We start from the raw sequence: 12,338 nt of genomic DNA, 5'->3' as shown, positions 1-12,338 counted from the left end.
TGCTCGTCGGCGGCGGTGGAGCGGGGAAGGGTTGCGGTGGGTTGTCGGCGGCGGTGGAGCTAGCGGGGGAGGGTGCGGGTGGGATCGAGATGGAGGGGGATCGAGATCGAGATGGAGGGGGAATCGAGATCAAGATGGATGGTGTCACGACCGGTTTTCCGGGTAATAAATTTCCAGAAAAGACCGTCGTGCTCATCAGCCCCAGGATTACTGTTAGCTGATGAGGCTCCAACTTGATACAGAAACTCCAAGCAAAAATACAAAATATGTAGTACAAGACCATTCTGGCCTGTGAGTACAACAAATGGTTTCTAGTGGTTGATGGCGGAAGCGGGTTGTGATACATCTGTATCTATGGGACTCCATTCCCCACGGGAATAGCTGACTAGGTTAATTCCTATCTTCGCGAGGCTGCTATCTCCATTGCGTGGGTTCCGGGGCTGGCATCGCGTCGCTCCTCTCCGAGCAGAAAAAATCTGGCCAAGACAATAGCCAGGGACAAGCCAGTGAGTACTTTGAATGTACTCGCAAACATTATGAACACAGGTATAATATAACAATGATGTGCTGAAAAATATTTTTATGCTCATGACGTCGGCCACAAAAGATAAGTAACTCTCGGATGCGTGCAAGCAAGCTATTTATAAAATTGCAATAACCTGATAGTATAGAAGAAATTTATAAAATAAATAACAAGTAATGCCACAGTCGGGCGTCTGAGCGACACCACATAAAGGGCTTTAAAAGAAATGCCACAGTCGGGCGTCTGAGCGACGCCACATAAAGGGCTTTAAAAGAAATGCCACAGTCGGGCGTCTGAGCGACGCCTCATAAAGGGCTTTAAAAGAAATGCCACAGTCGGGCGTCTGAGCGACGCCAAATAAAGGGCTTTAAAAGAAATGCCACAGTCGGGCGTCTGAGCGACGCCTCATAAAGGGCTTTAAAAGAAATGCCACAGTCGGGCGTCTGAGCGACGCCTCATAAAGGGCTTTAAAAGAAATGCCACAGTCGGGCGTCTGAGCGACGCCACATAAAGGGCTTTAAAAGAAATGCCACAGTCGGGCGTCTGAGCGACACCACATAAAGGGCTTTAAAAGAAATAATCAAAGTGAATATCCCGGAGGTAGAACCATCCCAGAGATACTCGATAGTAACAATAATATCACGGGTTAGTCAACAATAATAATAATCATAGTTATCACAAGTCACAAGTAGTAATTCCATTTCTGGTTAACAGTTTCACCTCCGAAGACCGACACTAAGACCGATACTTGACCCATCCCAGACTGTAATCCTTAACCAAGGACACGGCTATTCGAATAGGTTTATTCTCTGCAGAGGGTGTACTCTTTACCCACGAGTAACGGATTTCTTTAGTCCATCGGGACTAATTCCATCTACGGTCTTTTTGTCGAAAACACACCTAACTTGCACACACCAGCTTATCACACACGTGTCTGGAATCACCCACGACACCTGTTAAGCAAACTCTAAGTGGGGAGGCTACAACCTCGCGTAGCATGGGATCAAATTTATATCGCACGCTCTAAGGGGTGGCCTCCCCTCTCGGTCCCAACCGGAAACACCCATGCTCCCGGACCAGGTGGCCTGCCTACCAGTTACAACCAGTATCTTCCACCATGGCCTCTCTGTATGGTGTGTGCTACAAAGAGGCTGACAACTTACTGAACCGTACTCTACTTGCTGTAGAGACGAGTGGTAGTACGAAACAAGTATGGGGGTTACTGGAGCAAGACTCGATGTACGGTCGACTCAGGAGGTTCAAATATTCCCTGCATGATTAGGGTAACAAATATATTTCATCAAACAGAGTCACCACTCATATCACCTTACCATGCCATACCAGACAGAAACGTCCCGACGGAGACCGGCGGCAAACTCATACCTACCCAAGGCAGAGGTTTTCCCGGGTTCCTGCCGGTATGCATGTAAAGCTCATGAGGTTGATTATCATCACAAGTGTGTCCATTACCAACAGCATGGAAATCAGTAACATGCACCCATGCATATGATCATATCACATGAAATAACAAGTCCTTCGAAATGCGGTGGTGTTATAAATGCATCAACGATCACTCCAAAAATATTATGCCGGGATTCAGAATGCTTGCCTTCAATGTGTGGAATAGGCAGGGTGCTCTCCAAACTTTTGAAAGTTTTCTTCTCTTTCCCCAAAATCCTATTTGAAAATATATTTGAATTAACACATACTTCAAAAACAGAACCAAAAAGTTGTTTGAATTTTTTTTAAATAAATCTTAAAATAAACTAGATCAAATTTGAAGAAGGTAGGAAAAAGAATCAACTCGTTTGGACTTATATTTAAAAAGTTATAGCTAGTCAAAGTTTTGGTCAAAAATCTGTTTTTAAATAAAACAGAAAAAGAAAACGTTTCGGAGGGGATTACGCTTTCGGAGCGGGGAAAGCGTACTAGGGATAATACGCCTTCACTTAATCTCACGTGGACAGCGTGGGGTGTCGCTGACAGTGGGCCCGCCTGGCCCACTGGTCATGTTTGACCAGTCGCCGCGCGTCGTCTCCCTCCTCTGTCCGAGCGGAGCGGGGCTCCGGCGATCGTCGCCGGCGTTTGGCTGTTCCTCGCGGGCTCCAGAGGGTGGGGATGGATCCGCACGGCTGGGGCGGTTCTCTCGGTGGTCGAGGGGTTGCTGGGGAAGGAGTAAACCGCCGGCGGCGAGCTCCACGGCGGAGGGAAGCTTCGGTGACAAAGTGAGTTTGTGGTGGCGACGGCTCCCGATCAAAATCAAGCAGGGGAACGAGTTCACGGGAGGATGAGATGGTTCCTGGTGAAGAGAACGGAGAGGGGGAAGCTCTGGTTGCGCCGAATGGAGCCGGGAGTCGGCGGTGGCCGAACTGACCGGAGAGGTTGAAGAAGACCTGCTCCCTTCCAATTGGTGGCGATGGGGGCGCTAGTGAGACGGCATGAGGCTACCTGAGGGCTTGGAGACGCTCGGGGCTTCCCTTTTATAGCGTGGCAAGGCGGTTCCGCGGCGGCCGGGGATAAGCTCTCCGGCGAACCGACGTTCTGTAGCTAGGGCGACGTGGCGGCGACGAGGGCTAGCAGACACGCTTGCGGATGAGCTCGCACTGCTCCAAGGCCAGGTGGCGAGTGGGCGAGGCTTGGGCGGCGCTGAACGGCGCAGGGCTGTCGGGCGGCGGTGGCGGCTAGCGTTTGGCCTGCCGGGCACGGCGGGGGCTGCTTGGCGCGTAGCGGAGAGAAAGGGAGTGCGCGGCAAGGTTCTGCAGAGCGGGCCAAAGCCGTGGGGGCCAGTGTGTCGGCTCGGGCGCGCGGCTGCAATACGCGCGCTCTGGGCGCGTCCAGTGCACGCACACCAGGTGTTCGACACAATGCCGAGGCATGCTATAGGTTGCAGGTGAGGATGTGATTTACCAGATCGAGGTTAGGAGCAACGGGGAGTCTAGTGGACATGCTGGTCTGATCAGAGGTGCAAGTTCACAGTGCAATGCCACACTCATGTCAGAACTGGTCATGCTCTCCAGGTGTTTGGCAAAATGCCACCTGCACTTAGGCAGGTCTTGGGGTGGCCAAAAACTCCAGATGGGGGTCTCTTTAGATGCAAAAGAGAGTGGTGAGGTTAGTTGGACAAAAGGGGAAACTTGCTAGTGCATGTTTTGCAAAACTACATTTCTGGACAGGAAATAAATAGCATTATTTCATGAACCAAAAATGATCTAAATGGTGCATGCTCCTGGACTTAAGGGTTTAACATGGAGGACTACAAGTAGGAGAAATAATCAAGGTTATAGGAGCAACTAAAATGGTGGCTGCTGTACAAATCCTCAAGTTGGTCCAGAATGGAAATGAGGTTGATACACTCAAATTTTTCAAAGAACATAACTAGGTTTTTGCACAAAGTGAAACAATAGGCTCCTACTGACCTCCCTTAATTTTGGTAGAAGTTTTAAATGAATATATAAAAGGGTTGCAATGAAAAATGCACTGTGGACCAGAGAAGAAAAATTGAGTGCAGGGCTCGAAACATTTCATGAATGAAATATATTTTTGCATAAAAGAGACTTAAAAACATCACATGACATCTCCAAATTTTTGTGGAAATTTTAAGTGAATCTATCAAATGGTTGTAGTTCAAATATGGTCAATTTAACCCTGAAAAACCATTTTCAAGAAAATTAAAGATCAAGCAACTTAATTATTTAATTAGTTATACTGATAAAAGGAAAGTTTTTATTGAGAGGTTAAATAAGTCCAACAACATTTTTTTGAAAAGTTTTCTTTTTGGAGAAACTCATCATAACAGGGAAGGAGATGACTTAAAAATCAAAGTGGAGCTCAAAAATTTCAATGTTTTAATTCCTGGCAAAATTTTAACTTAATAAAACAAGGCCAAATTTTTGGGGTGTCACAATACTATCCCCCTTAAGAAAAATCTCGTCCTCGAGATTTGCTAAAAGTGGTGTTAAGAGAATAATTACGCAATAAAGACGTAGCTACAGTGAGAGGGCAATAAGTGGTGAAAAACCACCGTGTGAAAACTGGTGCTGCACGGAAAAGTCTACGGTCCAAGACAAAAACGGGCGATTTCTACGCTGGATATAAATTTAGGATAACTCCTAAATTTAGATATACGCTGATCGCACCCGAGAGCATAGTGCTCTCTCTGGCTGACAGGTGGACCCGGGGTCCACTGTCAGTCTCCTCTTCTGCTCCCTCTGGACCTTTCTTCCTCCTCTCTCCCGCGCGCTTTCTCCACCGGTGACGCCTAGTGTGTATGGCATCTAGGCCGTACCGTGGTAGTGCGCGGCGTGCTAGCTGCTGGTGCAGCGTGCACTCACCTCGCGGGCCAGTGCGGTATCGGCACTGCTCGCGGATTCGACTCCGAACACCGGCGATCGGCGACGAGCGGCGTTGGTGGACTTCGCCCACCGTACACCGAGCTCGAGCTATAAAAACAGCCGGGGTGCCTCTCTCTTCTTCCTCACACCTGGCCTCACTTCTCCTCCTCCTTTATCCATTACTGCTTACAGAAGCTCGGTCGAGGCTCTAATGGCGGAGGCGATCCCGGACTGGTTTGTGATCCTGATATGCGGAGGGCTGGCGACGCTGCTGGGGCTCTCTGTGCTCCTGTGCGCGATGATCTTCACCGAGTATCGCGATGCTGCGGCTCGGGTGTTGGCTCTCCGCGGTGGTGGTGATCATGAGGAGTAGATGAAGTATGCCGGGTGCTAACTGTTGTTAGGGGGTGATTAGCTGGATGTAACACCGTTGCAAAGTTTTGCAAACAATGTATGTGTCCGAAAGATTATGGTTGTGAGTCTCCTCGTGGTGCTGAGTGAAATTAAATAATCCACGCCGTGAGAAAGTGTAGATGTAGCAACTCAGAGAAAAGAAAATCTCACTCCAGGGTTTCGCAAGGGGAAAACAGTTACTTTAAAGGAGCGTAAACCACAACAAAACTACACACATGAGCAGAAGCCAAATAATTAACTTGCCGTACAAACTCAGGGTATCACACATAAGTCATATACATAAATAAATGCTGCAACAACAAATACAGTAGTGACGTCTAAAATGAAAACGGTAACTGGACGGGGTCCTGATAAAATGTCTCTGGTAAAGGAATACATTCCTCTTCTATTGAAGGAAGTGGATTGACCAGTCGATGAATGCGTCTCTCCGGGTCGGGTCTCAGTGGTCTGCCGATGGCAATCTGAGGATTTAAATCTGCGAGGCTCTGGAGATAATCCATCACTCGCTGGTTTAAATGCTCTTGAGCAATGATGTACTGGATAAGGTTGGCCAGAACTGGGTCTCTCTCAATCCGCCCACCGGGAAAAGACGTTACTTCTCCGGGTGCTGCACGACTCGGAAAGTAATAATATCCTCGTTCGCGGGCATAGGGTACTGCGGATCGAAGACGAGCAATTGCTTCTTTCGCAGCAGCCTCTATGGCCAAGTGTGGGGTTGGCATAGATTTCCCCACGAAGGAAACTTCTATTGGATCTTGGTTGGGGTCTACAGGAGGAATGTGTACTGCTGCCCAATATTCCAAGGTGGATGGGGTGATCCTTGATTTGAACAGCTCGTACTGGGGTGGCTGGGTAGAACCCATGGTACTGCGGGTAAAATCCCACAATAATTTGACAAAGCTACCTGGGGTTGCATCTGGGGTTCTCAGATGAATGCTGGGGTTCGGCATGACAGGAAGAAGCGTGAGTGTTGTGCGCAAAGTGAGGGTTGCTGGGTAAGCTCACAAGGTGGCCTTTATATAGCAAAGGAGCCGGATCGTTTTACCGTGGCGAAAAGTAATAAATTTGCCAGCTTGGCTCCAAAGGTCAGGTCAGTGTCAGAGATACACATATCTCATAAAGAGATGTGTTACTCTGGTTGTTGTCGGGCTGGTTTTGGTAGTTGTGCCCGGAAGAATATGCAGCTATGCGCTAACCAAACATGCAAGGCTATTATTAAAACAGAGGCACAAAGACAGGCTGCGTTAATATACGCGGTCGCATGATTACAAAGCGAGGATACATTGAAACTTGGTACTACTCATATGGCTCAGTCTACCTCGTTTATGTCTAAACGGGCGTGCCTGGCGGATGTCGAGGCTTCTCCACGTGTCTCTCTGCCGGGATTAGTCGGAGATGGCGGAGGAACTGCAGGGTCGGGGTAGTGAGAATGACCATTGCGGGGATTGTTGGCCACAACCCCGTTGGAGTGTGCTCCCAATATGCTACGAAGCACTTCTGGGGTTATCGCAGCACTTTGGCCGATGGCTGGGGCAGATCTCGGGGTCTCGATCGGTTGTCCAAACAGCACGACCGGGTTGTTGGTGTTGGGCTCGTTTTCTTCTCTCGCCGGGGCTCGACGAACCAGCTCTCCACGAGCTGCTATTAGATCAATAGTGATCTGGTCGAATAGTGCCTCTAGTGCACTTACATAGCGCACTAGGTGCAACAATGCGGGGTCCGTCTCGTGGTCTCCATTGGCGACTTGGGGTGGTCTACCATATCCTTCACGTCTGGGGTAGTAGTGGAACGAGCGACAGTTAACTCTGGGCGACAAGTGCCTGAGATGAACTATAGCCTCTCGAGCGGCTAGCTGGATGGCTTGTGGCTCAAAGGAAGTTGTTCTTCCGGTGAACCGGTAGGGACGCTCGGGTGCTAGACTCCTACCGTAAATGTGCACAGTGGCCCAGAATTGGCGGTCTTCACCGCTCATGGGTCCTTGATACACAACATATTCTGGTGGCTCTTCTAACGCATAGGCACGACGGGTGAGGTTTGCGAGGATGGTCACAAAACCTCCAAGGTTGGTTGCTGTGGTTTCATTGTGCACTATAGGTCCAGGCATTGTGGCTGGGTTCGAGGCTGTGCTGTGCTGGGTTGTGGCTAGCGTGCCCTTTTTATAGGAAAAAGGGGCGGAATCTTCCTTCGCACGGTTGTGAGAAAGGATTTTTTTAGGGGCCGGTCACTGGCGCATGAGTGACAGGCTAGGTTGATAGGTTGGGCACCGACTGCCAAAAGTGTTGGGTCACTGTGTGGCTATCTTGCACGAGAAGCTTGGCTGGGGTTTGGTTAAGGTCTGGTGGGTTGGTTTGCCTAAGTTTATTGACCTGGCTAGGATAGGATTAGCCAATGGTCAGCCTGGCTCTGATACCAAGCCTGTCACGACCGGTTTTCCGGGTAATAAATTTGCAGAAAAGACCGTCGTGCTCATCAGCCCCAGGATTACTGTTAGCTGATGAGGCTCCAACTTGATACAGAAACTCCAAGCAAAAATACAAAATATGTAGTACAAGACAATTCTGGCCTGTGAGTACAACAAATGGTTTCTAGTGGTTGATGGCGGAAGCGGGTTGTGATACATCTGTATCTATGGGACTCCATTCCCCACGGGAACAGCTGACTAGGTTAATTCCTATCTTCGCGAGGCTGCTATCTCCATTGCGTGGGTTCCGGGGCTGGCATCGCGTCGCTCCTCTCCGAGCAGAAAAAATCTGGCCAAGACAATAGCCAGGGACAAGCCAGTGAGTACTTTGAATGTACTCGCAAACATTATGAACACAGGTATAATATAACAATGATGTGCTGAAAAATATTTTTATGCTCATGACGTCGGCCCCAAAAGATAAGTAACTCTCGGATGCGTGCAAGCAAGCTATTTATAAAATTGTAATAACCTGATAGTATAAAAGAAATTTATAAAATAAATAACAAGTAATGCCACAGTCGGGCGTCTGAGCGACACCACATAAAGGGCTTTAAAAGAAATGCCACAGTCGGGCGTCTGAGCGACGCCACATAAAGGGCTTTAAAAGAAATGCCACAGTCGGGCGTCTGAGCGACGCCTCATAAAGGGCTTTAAAAGAAATGCCACAGTCGGGCGTCTGAGCGACGCCTCATAAAGGGCTTTAAAAGAAATGCCACAGTCGGGCGTCTGAGCGACGCCACATAAAGGGCTTTAAAAGAAATGCCACAGTCGGGCGTCTGAGCGACGCCACATAAAGGGCTTTAAAAGAAATAATCAAAGTGAATATCCCGGAGGTAGAACCATCCCAGAGATACTCGATAGTAACAATAATATCACGGGTTAGTCAACAATAATAATAATCATAGTTATCACAAGTCACAAGTAGTAATTCCATTTCTGGTTAACAGTTTCACCTCCGAAGACCGACACTAAGACCGATACTTGACCCATCCCAGACTGTAATCCTTAACCAAGGACACGGCTATTCGAATAGGTTTATTCTCTACAGAGGGTGTACTCTTTACCCACGAGTAACGGATTTCTTTAGTCCATCGGGACTAATTCCATCTATGGTCTTTTTGTCGAAAACACACCTAACTTGCACACACCAGCTTATCACACACGTGTCTGGAATCACCCACGACACCTGTTAAGCAAACTCTAAGTGGGGAGGCTACAACCTCGCGTAGCATGGGATCAAATTTATATCGCGCGCTCTAAGGGGTGGCCTCCCCTCTCGGTCCCAACCGGAAACACCCATGCTCCCGGACCAGGTGGCCTGCCTACCAGTTACAACCAGTATCTTCCACCATGGCCTCTCTGTACGGTGTGTTCTAGAAAGAGGTTGACAACTTACTGAACCGTACTCTACTTGCTGTAGAAACGAGTGGTAGTACGAAACAAGTATGGGGGTTACTGGAGCAAGACTCGATCTACGGTCGACTCAGGAGGTTCAAGTATTCCCTGCATGATTAGGGTAACAAATATATTTCATCAAACAGAGTCACCACTCATATCACCTTACCATGCCATACCAGACAGAACCATCCCGACGGAGATCGGCGGCAAACTCATACCTACCCAAGGCAGAGGTTTTCCCGGGTTCCTGCCGGTATGCATGTAAAGCTCATGAGGGTGATTATCATCACAAGTGTGTCCATTACCAACAGCATGGAAATCAGTAACATGCACCCATGCATATGATCATATCACATGAAATAACAAGTCCTTCGAAATGCGGTGGTGTTATAAATGCATCAACGATCACTCCAAAAATATTATGCCGGGATTCAGAACGCTTGCCTTCAATGTGTGGAATAGGCAGGGTGCTCTCCAAACTTTTGAAAGTTTTCTTCTCTTTCCCCAAAATCCTATTTGAAAATATATTTGAATTAACACATACTTCAAAAACAGAACCAAAAAGTTGTTTGAATTTTTTTTAAATAAATCTTAAAATAAACTAGATCAAATTTGGAGAAGGTAGGAAAAAGAATCAACTCGATTGGACTTATATTTAAAAAGTTATAGCTAGTCAAAGTTTTGGTCAAAAATCTGTTTTTAAATAAAACAGAAAAAGAAAACGTTTCGTAGGGGATTACGCTTTCGGAGCGGGGAAAGCGTACTAGGGATAATACGCCTTCACTTAATCTCACGTGGACAGCGCGGGGTGTCGCTGACAGTGGGCCCGCCTGGCCCACTGGTCATGTTTGACCAGTCGCCGCGCGTCGTCTCCCTCCTCTGTCCGAGCGGAGCGGGGCTCCGGCGATCGTCGCCGGCGTTTGGCTGTTCCTCGCGGGCTCCAGAGGGTGGGGATGGATCCGCACGGCTGGGGCGGTTCTCCCGGTGGTCGAGGGGTTGCTGGGGAAGGAGTAAACCGCCGGCGGCGAGCTCCGCAGCGGAGGGAAGCTTCGGTGACAAAGTGAGTTTGTGGTGGCGACGACTCCCGATCAAAATCAAGCAGGGGAACGAGTTCACGGGAGGATGAGATGGTTCCTGGTGAAGAGAACAGAGAGGGGGAAGCTCTGGTTGCGCCGAATGGAGCCGGGAGTCGGCGGTGGCCGAACTGACCGGAGAGGTTGAAGAAGACCTGCTCCCTTCCAATTGGTGGCGATGGGGGCGCTAGTGAGACGGCATGAGGCTACCTGAGGGCTTGGAGACGCTCGGGGCTTCCCTTTTATAGCGTGGCAAGGCGGTTCCGCGGCGGCCGGGGATAAGCTCTCCGACGAACCGACGTTCTGTAGCTAGGGCGACGTGGCGGCGACGAGGGCTAGCAGACACGCTTGCGGATGAGCTCGCACTGCTCCAAGGCCAGGTGGCGAGCGGGCGAGGCTTGGGCGGCGCTGAACGGCGCAAGGCTGTCGGGCGGCGGTGGCGGCTAGCGTTTGGCCTGCCGGGCGCGGCGGGGGCTGCTTGGCGCGTAGCGGAGAGAAAGGGAGTGCGCGGCAAGGTTCTGCAGAGCGGGCCAAAGCCGTGGGGGCCAGTGTGTCGGCTCGGGCGCGCGGCTGCAATACGCGCGCTCTGGGCGCGTCCAGTGCACACACACCAGGTGTTCGACACAATGCCGAGGCATGCTACAGGTTGCAGGTGAGGATGTGATTTACCATATCGAGGTTAGGAGCAACGGAGAGTCTAGTGGACATGCTGGTCTGATCAGAGGTGCAAGTTCACAGTGCAATGCCACACTCATGTCAGAACTGGTCATGCTCTCCAGGTGTTTGGCAAAATGCCACCTGCACTTAGGCAGGTCTTGGGGTGGCCAAAAACTCCAGATGGGGGTCTCTTTAGATGCAAAAGAGAGTGGTGAGGTTAGTTGGACAAAAGGGGAAACTTGCTAGTGCATGTTTTGCAAAACTACATTTCTGGACAGGAAATAAATAGCATTATTTCAAGAACCAAAAATGATCTAAATGGTGCATGCTCCTGGACTTAAGGGTTTAACATGGAGGACTACAAGTAGGAGAAATAATCAAGGTTATAGGAGCAACTAAAATGGTGGCTGCTGTACAAATCCTCAAGTTGGTCCAGAATGGAAATGAGGTTGATACACTCAAATTTTTCAAAGAACATAACTAGGTTTTTGCACAAAGTGAAACAATAGGCTCCTACTGACCTCCCTTAATTTTGGTAGAAGTTTTAAATGAATATATAAAAGGGTTGCCATGAAAAATGCACTCTGGACCAGAGAAGAAAAATTGAGTGCAGGGCTCGAAACATTTCATGAATGAAATATATTTTTGCATAAAAGAGACTTAGAAACATCACATGACATCTCCAAATTTTTGTGGAAATTTTAAGTGAATCTATCAAATGGTTGTAGTTCAAATATGGTCAATTTAACCCTGAAAAACCATTTTCAAGGAAATTAAAGATCAAGCAACTTAATTATTTAATTAGTTATACTGATAAAAGGAAAGTTTTTATTGAGAGGTTAAATAAGTCCAACAACATTTTTTTGATAAGTTTTCTTTTTGGAGAAACACATCATAACAGGGAAGGAGATGACTTAAAAATCAAAGTGGAGCTCAAAAATTTCAAAGTTTTAATTCCTGGCAAAATTTTAACTTAATAAAACAAGGCCAAATTTTTGGGGTGTCACAGATGGGGATCGAGATCAAGTGTCCTCATGAATTCAAAAAGTGCCCATGAAATTTTAAAATATTCATGATATCAAAAAGTGCCAATGAAATACAATCGAGAAATGAAGACTACGATTTAAATACAATCGATCTTAGCTAGCTATCTATTCACATTCTTCTTGCCCTTCTTTTTCGCAAATGGAGTTCTTCTGTGGAACGGACATCCTTTAGGTAGGGTGGTCCTGCTTCTTCTTGTGGTGTGTGCTGCTACTTCATCGTCATCGTCATGTTCGATCTTCGGGTCGCCGTACTTGTCGAAGTCTTGCTCATTGGCTACTCCATCCATTCTGATGATCTTCCTTTTGCCTCTCCTCACGACAACACGACTGGGCTTTGACGGGTCGGTAATGAAGAAGCATTGGTCCACTTGGGAAGCCAGTACCCATGGCTCATTTTTCGCGGTGACGTTTGCGCCTGCGGTCTTGGATTTG

The sequence above is a fragment of the Triticum dicoccoides genome, chromosome 3B (assembly GCF_002162155.2).
Source record: "Triticum dicoccoides isolate Atlit2015 ecotype Zavitan chromosome 3B, WEW_v2.0, whole genome shotgun sequence".
Lineage (NCBI taxonomy): Eukaryota > Viridiplantae > Streptophyta > Magnoliopsida > Poales > Poaceae > Triticum > Triticum dicoccoides.
This window is presented reverse-complemented; position numbering follows the sequence as displayed.